General features: G+C 42.7%; 2 long non-coding RNA genes across 2 annotated transcripts; both read left to right on the top strand.

Moving 5' to 3' along the window:
- The first annotated feature begins 801 nt into the window (after positions 1-801).
- LOC146565478 (uncharacterized) lies at positions 802-1,940 on the top strand. Its single transcript, XR_014894120.1, has 2 exons — positions 802-1,488; positions 1,577-1,940. It is a non-coding gene; the product is annotated as an uncharacterized LOC146565478 (long non-coding RNA).
- An 11,966-nt stretch (positions 1,941-13,906) lies between these two features.
- Positions 13,907-15,647, top strand: LOC146565477 (uncharacterized). Its single transcript, XR_014894016.1, has 3 exons — positions 13,907-14,287; positions 14,425-14,492; positions 14,983-15,647. It is a non-coding gene; the product is annotated as an uncharacterized LOC146565477 (long non-coding RNA).
- The last annotated feature ends 6,088 nt before the right edge of the window (positions 15,648-21,735 follow it).

Here is a 21,735-nt window from a genome sequence, read left to right as displayed (position 1 = left end):
TGCTGGTGTAGACCTTTTAGCAGGAGGTGAAGCTTGTAATTCTGAAAAATTTTAAATATTAAACATTCATTAAAATGGGTTGAAAAAATGTACAGTACACATAAACACATAATAAGTAGCCCAAACTTTAATAATATGTCTGCATTAGGTGCATAGTAATTACATAAATTGCAAAAAAGTGCAATAAACTACAAAAAAATTGAAAATCGTTTTTGTTTTTTTTTAACATATATTTCTAGTTAGAGAAATTTAAGAGGCTTATCCCTCAAAACTGTAAATACAAAAAAGTTACACAAACTAGTTTCCCACCACAGGAAATTTATTTTGAGTGTCTTCATAGTTTTATTTTTGAAATACACCAATTTTTATATACTGCAGGAAAAACGAAAATAAATATTATAGTGCAAATTTGCAAAATAACAGCATATGCATCAAAATAAACTATTTCCAGCAGTGCAATATGAGTCTTAAGCATCCCAGAAACGACACAGAAAGTCATAAAGTCAAACATAACTTTTTAAAACACATAACAAGTAAAACACAAGCTCATAAGGCCCCGATCGTAAAAAACTACATTTCCGCAAAATTACGTCACTTCCGGTTTCGGGCAGGTCATGCGGTCATGTGATAGTTCGCGCTGATGGACGTAGGAAGTGTTACAAACAGCTGATGGATCGGCGAAGCCTGTTTCTGGAATATCATGTTTTTGTTGCTGCAAGTGATTTTTATGCAGTTTTTGCAAAGCTATATGTGGAAGGAAACTGTGACCTAGGACAAGCTGATGGCATAAGATGTAAGTACAACTCCTCCAGTTTCATATGCAAAAAAAATTATTGCGCTAGCTTACTTGGTTGCAGAGCTACCGGGATTTAAAAATAGTTACGCAAAACAGAGCGTGCCCGCTCCGATCGGCTGTAAAGGGTTAATAAAGTTTAATATTTTGGAAAAAAAATGTTGGCAAAGAGAGGAAGTGACGTAAGATTTGCGCATGCGGGGTACCGATCGGGTTTCCGGTAAGGATCGGGTAGCGTTGAAACTCTGTCGTGCTAGCTAGCACGCAGTATGAGTCATTGTAACTGTCAGCACAACGAAAATAAACTACACCTAAACTCGGTTTATATCTGACCCAAATAGAGTGCAGTTCATAACTTCTTACCTGAAATTCAGTTCACCTCACGCTCCGACCGGCAGCCGCCTGCTTCTCCTGCCTTCGGTTTCCCTGATCCGGGATTGAGCTCTGCGTTAGCCACCACCGGTCGATCGGCGGCCGCCTCGCCGGTGGCTAGCTGCCCTGTGTTGTAGCTCCGCGTTAGCCACCACCAAAAAGCTCAGTTATTTTTTCCACATCGACCAGCATCATCGGCCCATATAAACGAAAAATAAGTCCAGCTAAGACAAACACTGTTTGCGAGCGATCGGGGGTGAAAGGAGCCTCACTGAAAGGGTGTTTTTTAGCGAAGGGTCGCTAGCCGGCTAGCATGAGAACGGGTTGGTACAGACAGTATTCTCCAAAGAGTTGTTGTGTTGTATAATTTGTCTCCTGTCCTAATTTCCTCTCTCCCTGAGGACACTCCAGGTCCAAGCGCAGCAATGGGTAACCAAGAGTTTCCCAAAAGTCAGCCGCCCACAACAGGGAGAAAGAGGAAAAGAGACCGAAATGATGAGCTGCTAGACCTCATCAGAGAGAAGAGCGCAACAGAACAGGTCACATGACAGCACAGCATTTTCTCTGCATTTTCTACCCACAGTTTGAACTGAATAACAAATAACACAACCTACACAAACTGAAAACAAACAGAAATCACAGAGTAAAATTTGAAAACTTTTATTGATGTTAATTTAAAAGTTATTTAAAAAAAGAAAACCCATATAAAGTAAAAAAAAAAGTAAAAAAAAAATCGTAAAAATAAATAAAAAGAAAGGAAAAAAAGAAAAGAAAACCCAAACAGACAAACCCCTCTGAGCAAGCAATAGGCGACAGTGGGAAGGAAAAACTCCATTTTAACAGGGAGAAACCTCCGACAGAACCGGGCTCTGTGAGGGGACAGCCATCTGCCTCGACTGGTCAATGGGTTCTCATAAGTGACTCGATCAATTTAAAAAGAGCCATTCTAATTGTAAAAATAACCAATTTAAAATCCAGTTAGTTTTCTAGGATTCAAGCAAACTACATTAAACCCGGAGGGAGCCCTAGCTGCAGATTGTTAAAGATATCAACTTGAATATTCCGGGCAGTATTTTCATTCCTGACATTAATGGTATTAGTGCCACCAAAGGAATTGTTTACTATGTTCACAACCGTACTTTGCTGTGAAATAGCAGGTTGCCCCTGGTTTGAATCTTCTGTGTCTGAGTCATCTGGGCTCCCCATACAGCACACACACAAGCATGCAAACAGGTTTTTGCAATTTTGATTGTTTGGCCTAGATTCAGGTTCAGGAGCTGGGTCCTGTGTTGGTGACGGTGTGTGGGTGACAGTTGATGCTTTATTGGCCATCAACTGGCCATCAACTTTGCATTTTTGATTATTGAATCTAGATTCCAGTTCAGGTGGTGTCTCCTGTGTTGGGCTGGTGACAGTTGATGCTTTATTGGCCATTGCGTTTTAATATCTATTTGCAGATAATTTGTTTTCTCCGTTTGTTAAAACTAGCGTGTTACGTTTCGGTGTTGTCAGTGTGTTGTTTTTGGCGTGACTGTTATGTGTTTCCTGTGTTACTTTGAAAGTCTGTGTTATCTTAGTCTTTTTAGTTTACGTTTCCCTGTCTCGTCAGTTCTGAGTTGCCCCAGCTGTGTTTCCCTCTTGTTGTCCATTTTCCTGATTGCTCCCTCTAGGTATTTAAACCCTGTGTTTCAGTGTGTCATGGTCGCGATCTCCCCCGTGTTGTAAATAGTTTGGTGTTTTGTTGTAAATAAATAGTTTGTTGTAAATAGATTTGTCGATACTTTCGTTTCGGGATTTTGGTGGTGAGCTTTAGTGGGGGTTTTTTGTGTGTGTTTTTTTTTTTCCTTTATTTTTACTTTTTTCGTGTTGCACTCCGGTTGCCTAGGCCGGGGTGTTCCTGCAGAGGGCTATTTATAGACTTAAATCCTTTGAAGTGTATGACGTCACTGAAGCCTTTGCTCTAAGCCCTGCCCATTTCGAGAAAAAAAAAGAATGCGCTCGAAGTGTGTGGCGTGTTTGTATATGACATATATCACTAATATCCATAATACCACGGAAACACCTGACAACTCAGAGGATTATGCATCGCTGGCAGATCAAATTCAGGCTGTGATTCTACAGAAAGAAATGGATTTGTTAAACATCCCAGAAAATAGCACAACAACAGTGGCCTCAAAGGAGACAGAAACAGCTCCTGAACGTGCACAGACCTCTAACACAGTTGACCGCATCATGGAAAATCTAATCTGTGTGCCAGTTGTTATTGTACAGAAAGCAACAGTCAACGTGAACAGCACAGCAGAAAATTCCGCTGGTGCCACACTTATCACTAATGTCCAAAATACCACGGAAAGACCTGAAAACTCAGAGGATAATGCATCGCTGGCAGATCAAATTCAGGCTGTGATTCTACAGAAAACAAGGGATTTGTTCAACATCAGTGGCCTCAAAGGAGACACAGACAGCTCCTGAACAACAGAAAACAACAGACAACATGAACAACACAGCAGAAAATGTTGCCACAAATATCATTGATACAACTGACGAGCCCAGAACTCTAATAGACAAGAAAAACCGTGACACCACGCAGGCTGTAGATAAAGCAGGAACCTCTTTGGAAAATAATGTAACCCCAAAGAATTCCTCTGCTCAACATGAAGCCAGCATGCAAAATCAATTCAAAAAACACCCTTTGGCAGCAAAGGATGAATTGCCTCAAAACAAAGAAAAATACAGATTTTTTGTGGAAATATGTATGGAAGAACTAGTTAAGCGGGTTATAAAAAAATCAGGTAAAGTCATAAGTCCAGAAAGAGTTTTAGCCATCTACAAGAGGCTTAGCAAAAAGATCTGGGCTAAGATCGGGGATGAAATTGATCAAATCCCCTTAAGGAAGTTCAAAAACTTTGAGAAGGTGATTTTCAAAGCCCTGTGTAAACAGTGGCAAGAGGCAGAAGTAGTTCTGCGAAACATGGAATTAAATGAACCAACAGTCGACAATACGATTGTTAAAATTTTCACAGAAGAGGCAGCCAAACTCTCGAAGAAGCCAAGTTGCATACGTCGGTTTTTCTCATCTATAGGCCGACTGTTTTGTTTCACCAGGAGACAAAACAAGGTTGATGCACTGTAAAATGGTAAATGGCCTGTATTTGTGTAGCGCTTTCCTAGTCCCTAAGGACCCCAAAGCGCTTCACACGTTCAGTCATCCACCCATTCACACACACATTCACACACTGGTGATGGCAAGCTACGTTGTAGCCACAGCCGCCCTGGGGCGCACTGACAGAGGCGAGGCTGCCGGACACTGGCGCCGCCGGGCCCTCTGACCACCACCAGTAGGCGTAGGGTGAAGTGTCTTGAGCCACGATCGCCCCTGATGCACTGTAGAAAAAATTGTGATAACCCCTTGGAACGGTCGCGGCAGATGGCTGTCCCCTCACTGAGCCTGGTTCTGCCGGAAGTTTCTTCCTCTTAAAAGGGAGTTTTTCTTCCCCACTGTCGCCAAGTGCTTGCTCAGAGGGGTTTTTCTGTTGGGGTTTTCTTTTTAATAACTTTTAAAAAAGTTAACATCAATAAAAGTTATTAAATTTTACACTGATTTCTGTTTTTTTATTGTCTATAAGTTGAATAAATACATTTGTTATTTCTTACTCAGTTCAAACTGTGGGTAGAAAATGCTGTGCTGTCATGTGACCTGTTCACACACACACACACACACACCAACATTGGTTTGATTAAACAAAAAAAGGAACAATTTAAAAAGTTTTCACACACATTTCTTTTTCTCCAGACATGAATGACACCAGAAAATCACTTTCAGATCCTCTCATGGCAATGCAGCAGAGGATTTAACACATGACCTTTGACCCTCTCTAGAGAACCTCTGCTTTTCTTCTTCTCGTCCCCCCACTTGGCAGCATTACTGCCTCCGGCTGATCATCTTGCTTCTCCCCCTGCAGAGTTTGGAATCTGGTGTGAGAAGAGACGCCACCGCTCAACAGCATGCTCTCACCCAGGTGATACTTGAGCATACCTGACAGCTCCAAGGTTTGGATGCCTATCTCCCCCTACCACCACTTCCCCTGCCAGTGGCGGACTCCCTCAGACATCGGTGCGTTGGTGGTTCTTTGTGTCCGGGGATGGGCGTCCAGGTACACACCGGCTCACTCCTTGGCGGCCGCTTATCGGGGCCTGGAGCCTGGGGCTCGCTCGGGCCACTTCGGAGGTGGGGTGCCCCCGGCCTCTCGGCCTGGGGCTCGGTCACTCAGGCACGGCTGGCTGCCGGCGGAGCTCACGGGCGCGTCACTGCAACTCCCCCTGGCTTCTGCTCCGCGGCTGCTGGGTGAGCCCTCATCTGGGACTCTCCTCAGCTCTTTCTGGGACAGTGGCGCGGCTGCCCCTCTGTTGGTCTTCCTTGGTGTCTTGTGTTCTGGGGGCCTCTGGATGTCTGGAGTTTTGATCTCCTCCATACCTGCTTCATGCCCTGGAGGACGGGGCTGTGGCCCCCCCCACACCCTCTAGCAGATCATTACATGAAGGAACCTTTTTAAAAAAAACAAGCGCATCCATGCTCACAGGTGTACACACGGGTGATCACACCCACAAACTACACCCTTTTTGGCTCCTACCTCAAAGCACACTGTGTTCTGTTGATCTTATGTGCTGCACAATAATGTTTAATATTTAGTATTTACTGTCATATTCCCATATATCATTGTGATGCTGTTTATTCTATTACTCTTGTTCTCTTCTGCTTGTTTTCTTTTTTCTTTCTCAGCAGGTGATCCAGGTGATTGATATATGTATTTTTTATTTCTTTTTTTTTTTCTGCTCATTCTGTTGGTTTTTGTTTTTTGCCCTTCTCCCCCGTCCCTCTTCTCAGCTGTTTCTCTTTCCCTCTTTCTTTCTCCCCTTCTTTCCCCCAGTCAAGTCTGTCCCGTATTCAGCAAGTGAAAATAAAATAAACAATAAAAGGTGAATCAAATGGACCATTACGGCAAGGCTGGGATGGTCAATTTGGTAAAGTAAATCCGTTGGGCATCTTTCTTTGCCTTTAGACAACAATTCTGATGGCAAAAGAGCCAAACGGGACAGGCCAAAAAAAAAGAAAAAAAGAAAAAAAAAGAAGTGGCTTTAGATCTGACTCTTACAGACAGGCATGCATGTCTCAGGGTGATTACACACTAACACATTGTGATTAATCACACACATTTGTATACATTTTATTAACAAGATAAAAAAAAAAACACTATACAAAATGTGTTTTTGTGACAGGCCGCTAGTAACAAAGTGCTTAAAGATTTCAAATTGGTTCTTTCCCAAGTTTTCTGTTATGTGTACACATATTCCTTGAATTAGGTGCTTTTTAATTCTCCAATAATGGTCAGTGCAAAGTGTTTACACAAACAAACAAACAAACAAACAAGTGTTTACACAAACAAACAAACAAAAAACATTACTCAGAAAATGGTCAGGTACAAGAACTGGATTAAAAAGGATTGGAAAAAACAGATAATGTCCAATGAAATACTTCAGCGTGTGGCTCATGACTTTTGCACAGTACTGTAAATGTTATTAATAATGAAAGATATAAAGATGTAGCTTTCCCATTTTTAAAAAATTCCCATACACATTATTCTTTTCTTCTAGTGAAGGTGCCTCCTCCTTCAGACCTTAGGATAACTAATTTCTCAGACAGTGACATCACGGTGCGCTGGGAAGCTGCAGATGATGATGATGTTTCTTACCTCATTAAGTGGATCTCCCTAAGTGGAGGCGACCTGAGGCAGGTGGGGAAGAACTATTGAGTTGTTGGAGTACATATTATGAAATAAAAAATACAATATCTCAATAAACTGTTGTCCTGTGTCTTAAGGAGTATCAGATATCACTGTCTGCACTCTATGGAGATGGAGCTCAGAGTGAAGCTGTGGCCGTACGCTATAGCACCTGTGAGTCACACATTTTAACTATATCAGCTGCTGGTGGGAGCAGGCTCTCATGGATCTTTCTGGATATTTGCAGCGGGGACATGCTGGGGTCATTTTGGAGCAGGTTAATTTGTGTGCGCCACGTGTCATAATCAGTTTTGTTGTTAGGTCTGGGAACCTTACCGGAGAAGGTACGGAGTCTAACTTGGGACTGGATGTGTTTGACATCTTGCCTTCGTACGATATGCTCTACCACGACCTTCTGAATGTCAGGTGGATTCAAATCACTTACTGAAAGGGATGCACAGGCTTAAGCAGACAAAGAAGGAAATCGGGTAAACCCTCCAGCACTCATTTCTGTGTCCATTTTGGGCTAAAAACAAAAACACCTCATAACTACCTGTGGATGCTGGCTGAGCCTCTGAAGGTTGAGTGATATGTCATTAAGCAGGTAGTCAGAGTTCTCATTGATCAGTTCCTTGAGGGAAGTGTATCCACAGGCCTTACTGATGTCCTACATGGAGCTCAGCGCCGCCTGGCTCACCAGCAGTGTCTCCTCACCAGCTTTCTCCAGCACAGGATACAGCGAGGCCATCAACAAGGCACAGAAATTGCGGCCCACTGGCTGAGCACAGCAGGCGATTCCCCCGAGTTGGATGCACAGCTGACAGATGTTGCTGTTGAGCTAATGGATCATGGATGCAGATGTTGATGATGAAGGAATCACTTGGAGAGAGCTTGTATTTGAGTTGCTGGCATCACTGTTGTATATCGAGGGGAGTCTGGATGGACCGAGCAGCTACGCAAAGAGACAAAACCTGTGTTAAAGCACTGCTTTCTAACCACTTTTACACATGCACTGCAGCTCTGAAGTTTTCAAGATATTGTCCATGCACGTGAGAACGCAAATGTCTGACACAGTTAGATCAAACATTAAACAGCCTTTAGCCTTCCTGCTCCTGAGTGAAAGCCTGTATTATATCTGACTGTGCTCATGTGGGGATAAGACAGATTAGCCTTTTCTCAAAGTGAAGAGTGGGGGCCAATTTAGGATCTTCACTCAAATTTAAAATACAAGGGAAACTGATGTATTTCCTTAAATGCATATGACCCGTCGTGTCCAGTAAATTTGCTAGGTAGAGACGCTCTGACAAAACTTAAGATAGCAGTCATGCCATTCTTTTCTGGTATTACACCTGAGTGCATGCTAAATGACACCCGCCACATCCACTTTCCAGAAACCGACCGAGTATCACAACATTCTGAGATTTAAACAAACTCCAGGCCCAGATCCACCTTATGATCAGCAAGTGTGGAAGCTAGGAGAACAGCATTTGACCTTACAGCACAGGCCGAAATTGTGTAGGTTACGCAGTAACCACAGATAGTAAAATAATAGAAGCAAAACCACTTTCTTCTTCATATTCTGCACAGAGCGCTGAGCTGTCAGCTGTGATTTGCGCATGTGAAATACACAAAGATAAACAAATAACCATTTATATAGACAGCCAGTATGTTTTCTCTGCTGTGCATCATTTTGCAAAAAATCTGGAAAACCAGAGGAATGATTACACCAACCGGAAAACCAGTTCAGCATGCCAACCTCTTACAACGCCTCTTTCATTGCTACAGGCAATAACTTTGCTGACAGAGCAGCAAAACAGGCGGCACAAAAGACAAACATCACATTGATGGCAGTAAACACACATCAGATTCCACTGGATGTGTTGAAAAATGAACATAAAGCAGCAAGCACAGCAGAGCAGGCAAAATGGCTAAAACACGGTGCAGTTCTGACAAACGACTTAATGATGTGTTATGGCAAGCCAGTGTTGCCAAAAATTCCTCCACAAGATGGCGGCATTAGTGACTCATGGCTATACGCATTTGTCATCGGGGGGAATGACCTGTATTGTCAACTCTCATTTCTACACTGTAAATTTTGAAACTTCAGCAAAACAATTTGTCAGAACGTGCATGACGTGTCAAAAATATAATGCTCAGGGAAATCTGCGACCAAAAAGAGGCCGTTTTCCCACTCCACCTTATCCTTTTCACACAATTCATATGGATTTTATTGAACTAAGCGAATGTCAAGGGTCAAAATACGCCCTAGTGGTTATAGACATGTTCTCAAAATGGCCGGAAATCTATCCAGTGAAAAAGGCAGATGCAATTTCAGTAGCAAAGTGCCTGTGCAATCACTTCATACCCACATATGGCATCCCAGCTTTGATACGGTCAGACAACGGCACTCATTTTGTAAATGATGTCATCACTAAGGTCTCTGAAGCACTCGGTTTCAGCATAAAACACCACTGTGCTTATCACCCTCAGAGCGCAGGCCTTGTAGAGAGAACTAACGGCACTATAAAACAAAGGCTCAGGAAATGCATGGCAGAAACAGGAAGGCCGTGGCCTGAATGTTTGGGTTTAGTGAAAATGTGGATGCGCTTAACGCAAGGCTCCCATAAACTAACTCCATTTGAAATCATTCATGGCAGGCCGTTCCCACTGCCGATCACCAGTCAACCAATAGACAAAGCAATCAGAGAAAACACATTAGCAGAATGGATGTCTAAGCTATTGGAAAACAAAGAGATCATTGTACATAATCAACAACCTGATGATGTCTCTCCAGTGTCTTGCAGACTAAAGCCCGGTGACGGGGTTCTGATCAAGGTGCTCCAAAGGAAAAACTGGAGCACACCCAGGTGGGAGGGGCCATACCAAGTCCTCCTCACTACACCGACCGCTTGCAAAATTGCGGAACGACCATCCTGGATCCATCAGAGTCACTGCAGGCGAGTAAGTGAAGCCATCTAAACACAGCTGACAGCAGGCTTGCCCACTTGTTGTGATCTCGCCCGGTGGAGGGGTCAGCTTTCCTGGCCGGGGGGTCTACTCGCGACAGGAGGGTGTGTCCCGTCGTCATGAGATGGTGGCTCTTAATAACTGCAGTGGCCCTGACCATGGCCGGGCTCCTCATCTTTGCTTCCGTGAGGGACAACAAGTCACGCAATATGAAGAAAAGGCAGACACTGTATGACAAAGGACAGTACACCAAGTTTCCCCATGGCTACGCCACTAACTTTTGGTGGCAGTTTATGAACACTACAGCTCACTGGAATAATAAAACTGACTGCTATGCATGTACCCATATGCCCCTATCCTCGCAGACGTCTGGCCTGTGGCCGTACAGCATACCTGAAGATCGCAGTTGGTGTCTGTTGGGCCTGGCAACACATCCAGGCTACGGTACTCTTTGGTCCAAGGCCAACTACAGCATCCCAGCAAAAGCAACCTGGAGGTCATCATCACCCACAAATGTGAACTGTTCCGGACAGACCTACCTACTGACCTGGCCCCAAGTCTCAGACCCACTGCCTGATGTAATTCTACTAAACAGACTGAACGCAGCGCAACTGCCAGTATGTGTGATGAACAATGGATCGCGGGCAGTGGGGGAGCTGCCTACTCACCTATCTACCGGATGCCACTACAAACAAAGACTCAGTACCAGACAGGATGTGCACGGACGGCACCAAGCAGTAAAGGAACCAGAGTTTCGCATCTGAGGAGGAGTGAAATTCTTACAGAGCTTGATCCCCGGCATTGGAGCTGCCGAGGTGCGGGATCATGTGGAGATCAACCGATATGCTCTGCTACGACGCATCAACTTTGACAAAGACCCTGGGACCGGCTTTAGCAGGAGAACAGAAGGCCATCAGAACGATGGTGCTGCAGAACAGACTGACTCTAGACCTGCTAACAGCATCACAAGGAGGAGTTTGCAAGCGGAGACATTTATGAAGCTTTGCAGAATTTGACCATTCTGCAGAAATATGTCACTGACCACACATCTGGAGCAGCTACACCGCCATGTCTAAGAGTAATGATTTCAAAGATGATAACAACTACAATGACTGCTTATGTTGCCGTGCCTCAAGAAGAACAGCATCCCGTTGCAATTCTGTTAGAGGAGAACTTGTAATAACTGCTAATGAATGACGTGGTGATTAAAAATGACTTGTCAAGTGATCATGCACTGATTAACACATTAGTAGTTTATGCAGGTACAATATAAGGTTTTCATCCTTTTATTTTTTGAAGTTTTCGTTTTACATATAAGGTTTTCATCCTTTTATTTGTTGTAGTTTTCATTTTAAATATAAGGTTTTCATCCTTTTATTTTTTGTAGTTTAGTTTTATTCTTTTTTCTTGTTTATTCCACTTGTTATTTCATTTACTATGATTTTCATTTACTATGATTTTCTTTGTTCTTTTTATTATTTTATTTTGTTTTATTCTTTAGACCAAATGATTTCCATTTCTGCTATGCTGACATTTTGAAAATTAAAAAATTGCTTAAGATACTTAATAAATAACCTTCACAGACAATTGTTGTATACATTTAAAATAAGTTAAAACAGGAGGGAATGTTACAGGAAAAATGATTCTATGTTTCTTTACCTTCTTTTAAATGTGCAAGCATGCCCTTTTGTCTATGGTTAGATTAGTTTAGAATTATCTTTTTAGACTTTCTCAGCAAAGACATACTGTTTTGGGACATATTGTTTTAGATTGTTTTATCTCTCACAGCTCTCTGCTGACGAGACTAGCGCCACATATGGAGTTGTTTATTTTATCTGTTTTGTATTTTCTTATCCTGTTCTCACTGTCTTTCCTATAAAAAGTGCCCAGCCTCTGTATACGTTGTGAGTTGTTCTGAACAGCTTACCCGTGTGCACGTTAAAGCATAAAAAGTGATCTTGTCTCATTGTGTCTTTATTTCTCCTGGGTCTTTTACAGAGTTTTCCCCCAACAACGGGGTACATAGAGACAAACAAGATGGTGAGGATGAGGATAGTTAACAGTCACCAGCTATTCTATTCTATTCTACTCTACTCTATTCTGTTCTATTCTATTATTCAGCCAAGGTTCAGACCAGTAACCTTCTTGCTGTGAGGTGACAGCTGCCCTACATGTCCTGTTGCTAACATGAAAATAGTGTTATATCTGCCTTATTACCTCCCCATGTGTCGGTCACATCACCAAAGCTAGTCATACTGAACCTGAAACTCCTAAGTCACAGTACTAGCTTGAAGTGTCAAATGTTATGCACTACAAAGTCAGGAAAGTAGTGTCATCAGAGGAAAAAAGTCATTAGCTATCTGGATTTATAGTCACACTCATTAATTTATTAATGTACAATGTAGAAAAGCACTACAGATGTCACACTACCCTAGAGGGCACTTGTACTGAATGATTTGGGTCAGTGAGTGTGCGAGATGACTTATTTGAGGCCAATATTTACCAGTTGTATCTTTAGTAAAAATTTAACTGAAAACATGCAAATCACTACTTATTATGTGTTTATGTGTACTGTACATTTTTTCAACCCATTTTAATGAATGTTTAATATTTAAAATTTTTCAGAATTACAAGCTTCACCTCCTGCTAAAAGTTCTACACCAGCAGCTGGACCATCCTCTACTGACAGTGTCGATGCTGGACCAGTCCCAGACCCAGAGGCTCTAAACGAGGAATTTATTCTTCATTTAGAGCCTGTACCAACATCTTCCCTCTGTCAGCCTCCTGCATCCTCCTCTCCATCTCTGCTTCCTCCTGCATCCTCCTCTCCATCTTTGCTTCCTCCTCTTCGTCTGTGCTTCCTCCTGCATCTTTCTCTCTGTCTGTGCTTCCTCCTGCATCCTCCTCTTCATCTCTGCTTCCTCCTGCATCTTTCTCTCTGTCTCTGATTCCTCCTGCATCCTCCTCTTCGTCTCTGCTTCCTCTTGCATCCTCCTCTTCATCTCTGCTTCCTCCTGCATCCTCCTCTCCATCTTTGCTTCCTCCTCTTCGTCTGTGCTTCCTCTGCATCTTCCTCTCTGTCTCTGCTTCCTCCTGCATCCTCCTCTTCATCTCTGCTTCCTCCTGCATCCTCCTCTCCATCTCTGCTTCCTCCTCTTCGTCTGTGCTTCCTCTGCATCTTCCTCTCTGTCTCTGCTTCCTCCTGCATCCTCCTCTTCATCTCTGCTTCCTCTTGCATCCTCCTCTTCATCTCTGCTTCCTCCTGCATCCTCCTCTCCGTCTCTGCTTCCTCCTGCATCCTCCTCTCCGTCTCTGCTTCCTCTTGCATCCTCCTCTTCGTCTCTGCTTCCTCCTGCATCCTCCTCTTCATCTCTGCTTCCTCCTGCATCCTCCTCTTCATCTCTGCTTCCTCCTGCATATTCCTCTCTGTCTCTGCTTCCTCCTGCATCCTCCTCTTCATCTCTGCTTCCTCCTGCATCCTCCTCTCCATCTCTGCTTCCTCCTGCATCCTCCTTTGCATCTCTGCTTCCTCCTGCATCCTCCTCTCCATCTCTGCTTCCTCCTGCATCCTCCTCTCCATCTCTGCTTCCTCCTCTTCATCTGTGCTTCCTCTTGCATCCTCCTCTCCGTCTCTGCTTCCTCTTGCATCCTCCTCTCCATCTCTGCTTCCTCCTGCATCCTCCTCTCCATCTCTGCTTCCTCCTGCATCCTCCTCTCCATCTCTGCTTCCTCCTCTTCGTCTGTGCTTCCTCTTGCATCCTCCTCTCCGTCTCTACTTCCTCTTGCATCCTCCTCTCCATCTCTGCTTCCTCCTGCATCCTCCTCTCCATCTCTGCTTCCTCCTCTTCGTCTGTGCTTCCTCCTGCATCCTCCTCTCCATCTCTGCTTCCTCCTGCATCCTCCTCTCCGTCTCTGCTTCCTCCTGCATCTTCCTCTTCATCTCTGCTTCCTCCTGAATCTTTCTCTCTGTCTCTGCTTCCTCCTGCATCCTCCTCTCCGTCTCTGCTTCCTCTTGCATCCTCCTCTTCATCTCTGCTTCCTCTTGCATCCTCCTCTTCATCTCTGCTTCCTCCTGCATCCTCCTCTCCGTCTCTGCTTCCTCCTGCATCCTCCTCTCCGTCTCTGCTTCCTCTTGCATCCTCCTCTTCATCTCTGCTTCCTCCTGCATCCTCCTCTTCATCTCTGCTTCCTCCTGCATCCTCCTCTTCATCTCTGCTTCCTCCTGCATATTCCTCTCTGTCTCTGCTTCCTCCTGCATCCTCCTCTTCATCTCTGCTTCCTCCTGCATCCTCCTCTTCATCTCCACATCCTGCATCTCCCTCAATTTCTACTGTGTACACCTCGGATGTCCCAAACAAAAAAAGGACAAGGAAAGGTTAGACGTTATGGTATTGTAAATGTACGAAACACATGACATGTTCGTTAAGTTTGTTAAGATCTCTTTTTCTTAATTTTTGCATTTTTTTCCAGTTTTACAGAACTCATGTAAATATTTCATTTGTTATTTTTCAGAATGCCGAAAACACCGTACACAGAAGATTTTCAAATATGAAGAGATAGTAGACAGGAGAGTTGTAAATGTAAGTAATTTAGCCTGCTGTTGTGCAGATTTGTTTGCGTCTTTGGACTTCCCGGATTTGAACTGTGCCTGACTGAATATCCATAAGCTTTTGTATTTGATGAATCTACACTAATTCAGCCACTGAGTCAGGATTTCACTCCAAATAGGACATTAAATAAGAACAGACCACCTGATACGACCTGGTCGTGCTGCCTTCCTGATGTTTACGTTCTTTAAAGTCCTCCTGACATCATGCTCAGAAGGAGTGATTGATGTGGAGGTGCTCCTTCCCATTCAGTAACATCTGCTTCAGTTAGTTTTGCTTGTGAGCCACAATGTAAGCAGTGTTGCTTTGCTAACATGCACTCGATGCTGGCAGTACACGCATTGTAGTGGTTCTTATGTTTTTATTGAGCCATTCAATAGTACACAAATGTTTATAAGCTCCTTTTTGTATGCAACTTGCATGTCTTTCTTAATTAATTGTTTGTTTATATCATGTTTTTCAGGAAAAAGAAGAAGTTAAAGTCAAGTGGAAGCCTTGCTCAACATGGTATGTAGTAACAACTTTGTTGGACAGGAACAGACATTCATATTGTTGATAAATAGTTATCACCTCAATTTGAATTCATGTATTTGGACTAAAGTAAATTGAGAGCTTTTAGCTATCGAGCTCCTCTTCTGTGAGGAGCTTGATAGCTGTCCACCTCCAAAGTCCATTATGAGATTTGGAGGTGGACATGGTCAACACTTTTAAGAGTAGGCATAAGACTTTACTTCTTTATAGAGCTTATAGTTAGGGCTGGTTCAGCTCAGCCCTTAGTTATGCTGTAATGGGACCAGACTGCTGGGGGTTAGTGTCCCCCCCCCCCCCCCCCCTCTCTCTGTCTGTCTCTTTCAGGGTTATGCAGGCTCAGTATTGGTTGAAGATGCAGTCGCGTCTCGTTTTACTGAAAACTCTCCCCCTCTCCCTCACCATCTGTAAACATACATGTCTCAGTAATGCAGTTCATGCATGTTACTAACTAAACTTCTTCCCTGGAGTTTCTGTGCTCTCTCATCCAGCAGGTTCCGATGGATCGTGGCTGCTGCTGTGGTCCTGCTTGACATCTACTACATATATTATTACTGTCTGACTTGATTTGATTCATTTATATTACAATGAAGGTGTATAAAGCATGACATGAATATAGAAGATATTTCATCCTAAAAAATTGTCATATGTCACAACCTAAATTGTCCTATTTTGTGTGTGGTTGTTCTTTGTTATGTTTTTCTCCTGACAGTGGCAAAGTGTGGGATGACACATGGGAACCTGCGCAGTTTTACACACAGTAAACCAGGCACCACAGGTCGCAGAGATCGCACAGTTCACAGCTTGTAGTTCAGCATAAAAGTTCAAAATAAAATATTTACTATACATTTCAACCAGTGTCAGTCTCTGTTTCACTCTCTAATTGTGGCTTAAGTACCTAACACATTCATGAATCTGATCCATCAATAATATCTTCCCTGCACTCGACATCTCATAGTTTTACATATCAGCCAACATTATTGTCTACATCCTCATAAATATAGAAGTGACTTGCTTATTATAACATATTACAAGGTAAAGTAATACTGCACTGCACGTAAGGTAAGTAACACCTACTGTGTATGGGAGCCTAAAGCAAAGTTAACTGCACCAGTACCAGCTTCAGAACATATTGTATATTATATGTTTCTACCTTTTTGTAATATGTCATGTTTAGATGCAGTGACAATTGCACATTTGGAGTTGTGGTCATATGTGGTTTTTATATACAGGGTATTAGAAAAAAATTGACATTTTTTGCTATTTTTCTTGTTTGTTTGCACATTATTATTGTGTACATATTACATATGTAACATTATTGTTAATATTATTATTAGATATCAAAGATACAATTTGATTAAGGGTTTTCCTGTCATAATTTCAATAAAAATGCAATTACACACGTAAACAATAGGATCAAAATAAACTTTTAAAAAGTCTGTTGATCAAATGCTGATTTTCAAAACATTCTAGAGGAAAACAGAGATAAAATAATCTGAACAGTAACAGTGATCGTGGATGATGATGGAGGCTTCAATGGATTATTCTGTTTCAATCAATAGGTTCGTATCTATGACAATAATTTGATAAGTTTAACAGGTTGGTTTAGGCCTGGCAATACAGCAAATATTCACAAACTTTTGTTTTTGAAGAATGTTTATCTTTTTTGGGATGAAGCTATCTGGCAAAATGATACAACCCCTTTAACCTCATCTTTATGTCTATGATACTGGATTTTGGTTTGATGCATATGCAGGTTACAGCTGGGGAATGGCAGTATGTTGTGGATTGATTTGGCATGTTCAACCACTGTTACACCAAACTCTCTCACTTATAACATGATAAAGGCCTCTTACTCAGTGTCATGGATTTTCTATACTTTTGGGGACACAGGGCCAAAGTCTGAGGCAATAAGTCAGATCAAAGAAGGCAATGATTGTAAAATGGGACTTTACTTATGTCATCATATATATCCAGGAATATGTGCCTGAGGATAGTTGTCATGAAATCAATATTAAATCAAAGTATTCCTTAATTACCACAGCTGACACGAGTTCTCCATAGCTGCCTGCTGTCTCAGGATCTGTCTCCAAAAAGGACCAGGGAGCGCTAACATGTTATGTTCAAAACTGATGAAGAAAATGCACATTAAACATAGTATAAACTTACTGAGTGAAGTAATGTCAAGAGGATTCCTTTAGCTCCTATTGGGTTGGTTCCTTGATCAATGCAATACAGAATCATTAATTTGGTTTTATGTAATGTTCTTAAAACATGTCAAAATGAGGCTCACTAGTCTGTGTGGCCTCCACATGCCTGTATGACCTCCCTACAACACCTGGACATGCTCCTGATGAAGTGGCAGATGCTCTCCTGATGGATCTCCTCCCAGACTCCAGGACTAAAGCATCTTCCCACTCCTGGACATTTTGTGGTGCAGTTGGTGGATGGAGCGAGACATGATGTCCCAGATGTCCTCAATTGGATTCAGGTCTGGGGAATGGGCGGGCCAGTCCACAGCATCATTGCCTTCATCTTGCAGGAACTGCTGACACACTCCAGCCACATGAGGTCTAGGATTGTCTTGCATTAGGAGGAACCCGGGGCCAACCGCACCAGCATATGGTCTCACAAGGGGTCTGAGGATCTCATCTCAGTACCTAATGGCAGTCAGGCTACCTCTGCCGAACACATGGAGGGCTGTGCAGCTCCCCAAAGAAATGCCACCCCACACCAAAACTGACCCACTGCCAAACTCATGCTGGAGGATGTTGCAGGCAGCAGAAGGTTCTCCACGGCGTCCCCAGACTCTGTCACAAGTGCTCAGTGTGAACCTGCTTTCATCTGTGAGGAGCACAGGGCGCCAGTGGCAAAGTTGCCAATCTTTGTGTTGTCTGGCAAATGCCAAACATCCGGCACGGTGTTGGGCTGTAAGCACAACCCCACCTGTGGACGTCGGGCCCTCATACCACCCTCATGGAGTCGGTTTCTGACCGTTTGAGCAGACGTGCACATTTGTAGCCTGCTGGAGGTCATTTTGCACAGCTCTGGCCTTTCTTTCCTACCCCACAGTACCTTCCCTTACCATTTGTTTCCTACTCTTTTACTTCTTCTTTGATGACGGTTGTCTTTCTAGATAAGCAATTTCATTTGCTCTGGGGCGAGTCACTGGCTCGGGTGCATTCTGGGACTGTCACTTCACCAGTGTGCTGGCATGCTTCTTAACAAACACACCACTACAGCAAACATCTCAATTGTACTTGTTGATTTCTTCGACAAAACACTGAACAAAAAATGTACTTGTGAGTGTGCTGCCTGGTGCTTTTAAATTTTGTGATCATTTGAGCAGCCCAGAAAGCATCCCATAAATTAAATTATGTTATCGTATCTGAACATGTACACTAGTCATTAAATTAGATGGGAAATAATGATTCAGGGTAAACAACTGCACCAAGGAAATTCCATTTTTCTTCTCAAAATGTAAAATGTCTGTTGAAAAATCACATTAAACAGAGATGTGATTAACTTTTTATTTTACCAAACATAACATCAATGATGACACAATCAGTCTTCAGCAGAAGTGCTCAAATCACTCTCAGTGGCATCGTCTGGAATGTCCTCCTCCGAGTCCATTTCCAGGAGTGGTTGGTGGCTGAGGATTCTCTTGTACACGTCCTTTACTTTGAGCATTTCAGCTTTCAGTTCACTTTGTTTTCTAAAACCAGGCTACAGAGTCCCTTCTGTGCATCCTCCGACATGCCAACAAAGGAGGCTGTAAAAAGAACAAAACAAATAAATATGAGAAAAGTTAAAAAACAAACAAACAAACAAAAAAAAAACCTCACCTCATAAACACAAGGAATTAGGATGCTGTAATTAAACATTTTTTTTAAAAGGGAGAAGGCAGTGTTAGCTAGCAATCTAGATATAGGTAAAAGATCCAGTAAGACTTTAGCATCTGCTCTTATTTTCAATCGATTCATCAAAAAATTAATAAATAAATAAAGTGCTTACAGTCTGAGGAGATTGTTCCCAACACCACAGATGGCATTCGCAACACTGTCCAGTGATGCCGCATCTCCCTGCAAAGGATCATCTCCTCCTCTCTCAGGCGCCTCACAGCCATCACCTTCTCAAAGACTTTTCTCTTTGTCCGGAGGTCAGCAGCAGCTACAGTTTAACAACATCAGATGGGAAAACATAGTAGCATATTATGATTCAAGAACAAAACATTCAACTACTGCTCAGATACTGGGAGTTTGTTTAAAAAGGATATTTATATATCAAGAGCTTACGTTCACTTGTGCTCTGCCAGGGCCAAATATCGGTCTGCATGAGGGCATCACTGGATACGTGTATGTGTATATGGGTATGGCATTAACGTCATTTTAACAAGATTAACGCTAACAGCACTAATATATATATATATGTGTATCTTACATGATTTGTGTGTCTCTGGATGTATTTCACAAACTCAGCAACTTCCTCATCTTTTTCAATGAAGACACCTTCAAAGTCCCCCTGCTCTGAAGTGCTGAACGAACACAGTGACAGTTGTTTGAAAAGAAACATTAAAATACATTTTTCTACAAATCCATATTTGACTTATGTACACAATGCATAACGTACCTTGCATTTGACTGAAAGCGATAAAGCTTGCGGTTTCCATCAACTGAGACGGCAAGCATGTCTGGAGTGCAGGCAGGGCAGCTAAAGCATGGCTCCTTGCACATCCTGTCCACCTCAAACTTTACAGCACTCCACTCCACTCCAATAAATATACAATAACAGCACCCACTCATACTCATACAAAGCAAGAAATGCATAAGACTTAAAAACCGTACCTATTGGCTTGTGAAACTCTGATGAAGGCTGCAAAAACCCTCCTGTTACTGCCTCTCTGTTGTGCAGGACAAAGCGTGTGTGAACTGCAATATCACAGTCAGCACAAAGGAATGGAAGAGGCAGGCAGTCCAGACACCTCACAACTACTTGTTTGCCACACTGACACACACGGTGTGACTGTGGATCCAGAGTAGCTAACATATTGTCTATAAGACAAGGCCTGGCCTCTTTCCACTTTTGCAAGGACACCATATTTCTGATCGCCCAGTGAGTAGCAGCTGACTCAGACGACGTCTCACAAGTCATGGCTGCATCCTCTTCTCCATCCTCCAACAACTGAAGGAGCTCCTGATGAAGCACCATACACTAACAGAAAAAAAAGAAAGAAAGGAAGAAACTCTTCCACAAAGTGAAAAACACTCTAGGCAGTATGTTTCTTAGGACTGCACAAAAGCCCTGCATAACTCAACTATAACAACAAATATAAAAGTAAACAGAAATCACAATAAATACAAGAAGGTAAAGTACCTTTTGTTGGGTTGACACTGGCAACATAACTAGGTTCTTCACGTGGACATTGATGCTGCTCTCTGGACACTGGAGGGGGAAAAAAATTGAAGAATATTTACTTACTGAAATTCTTTGGTGAAAACAAGTTGTGAGATAAAATCAATGGTTGTGTGAACACTGAGCACGTGGCATGCAACTAGTACTTCGAGTGGTTGATGATCTTTGAGGAATAAAAGCTCCCTGTCTGTCACGTTTTTTCCAGCGCACTGGTCTTGGCTGAGGTTCACTCTGTGCATCATTCTACGCAATTAACAAGGAAAAAAGGGAACGCCTAAAATACAGTCTATGATTAAAGCAAAGATTATCAAACAGCTTAAGTTAACCAACTTAATGTGACATAAACTTTAAAAAAAAAATTAAAATAATATAACGTTTACTCCGTACAAAATATTAGACAAGCGTGTTCCCTCTTTAACAACTGATTCCACTAAAAATGTTACCTGCATATCTTGAAGGAGTTCGTCAGCAGCCTGAAGCTCAAACTAACAGGAGTGGTGAATGAATCTATAAATGTTTTGCGTGTGAAATGAAAATAATAAACCTAACAAAGGATTATGTACGTTAGATCTGCACACTTTCAGATCGTGAATCAGTTTGGAAAACACTGTGTGGTGGCCAAAACATGAAGCGATTTTAATTCAATTCAATTCAATTTGATTTATATAGCGCCAAATCACAACAAAAGTCGCCTCAAGGCGCTTCATAGATACAGAGAAAAACCCAACAATCATATGACCCCCTATGAGCAAGCGACAGTGGGAAGGAAAAACTCCCTTTTAACAGGAAGAAACCTCCGGCAGAACCAGGCTCAGGGAGGGGCGGCCATCTGCTGCGACCGGTTGGGGTGAGAGAAGGAAGACAGGATAAAGACATGCTGTGGAAGAGAGACAGAGGTTAATAACAGATATGATTCAATGCAGAGAGGTCTGTTAATACATAGTGAGTGAGAAAGGTGACTGGAAAGGAAAAACTCAATGCATCATGGGAATCCCCCGGCAGCCTACGTCTATTGCAGCATAACTAAGGGAGGATTCAGGGTCACCTGGTCCAGCCCTAACTATATGCTTTAGCAAAAAGGAAAGTTTTAAGCCTAATCTTAAAAGTAGAGATAGTGTCTGTCTCCCGAATCCAAACTGGAAGCTGGTTCCACAGAAGTGGGGCCTGAAAACTGAAGGCTCTCCCTCCCATTCTACTTTTAAATACTCCAGGAACAACAAGTAGGCCTGCAGAGCGAGAGCAAAGTGCTCTAATAGGGTGATATGGTACTACAAGG

The sequence above is a fragment of the Mchenga conophoros genome, linkage group LG10 (assembly GCF_057382185.1).
Source record: "Mchenga conophoros isolate Kocher_MC1m ecotype Shallow Benthic linkage group LG10, M_conophoros_male_GT1.1, whole genome shotgun sequence".
Lineage (NCBI taxonomy): Eukaryota > Metazoa > Chordata > Actinopteri > Cichliformes > Cichlidae > Mchenga > Mchenga conophoros.
This window is presented reverse-complemented; position numbering and strand designations above follow the sequence as displayed.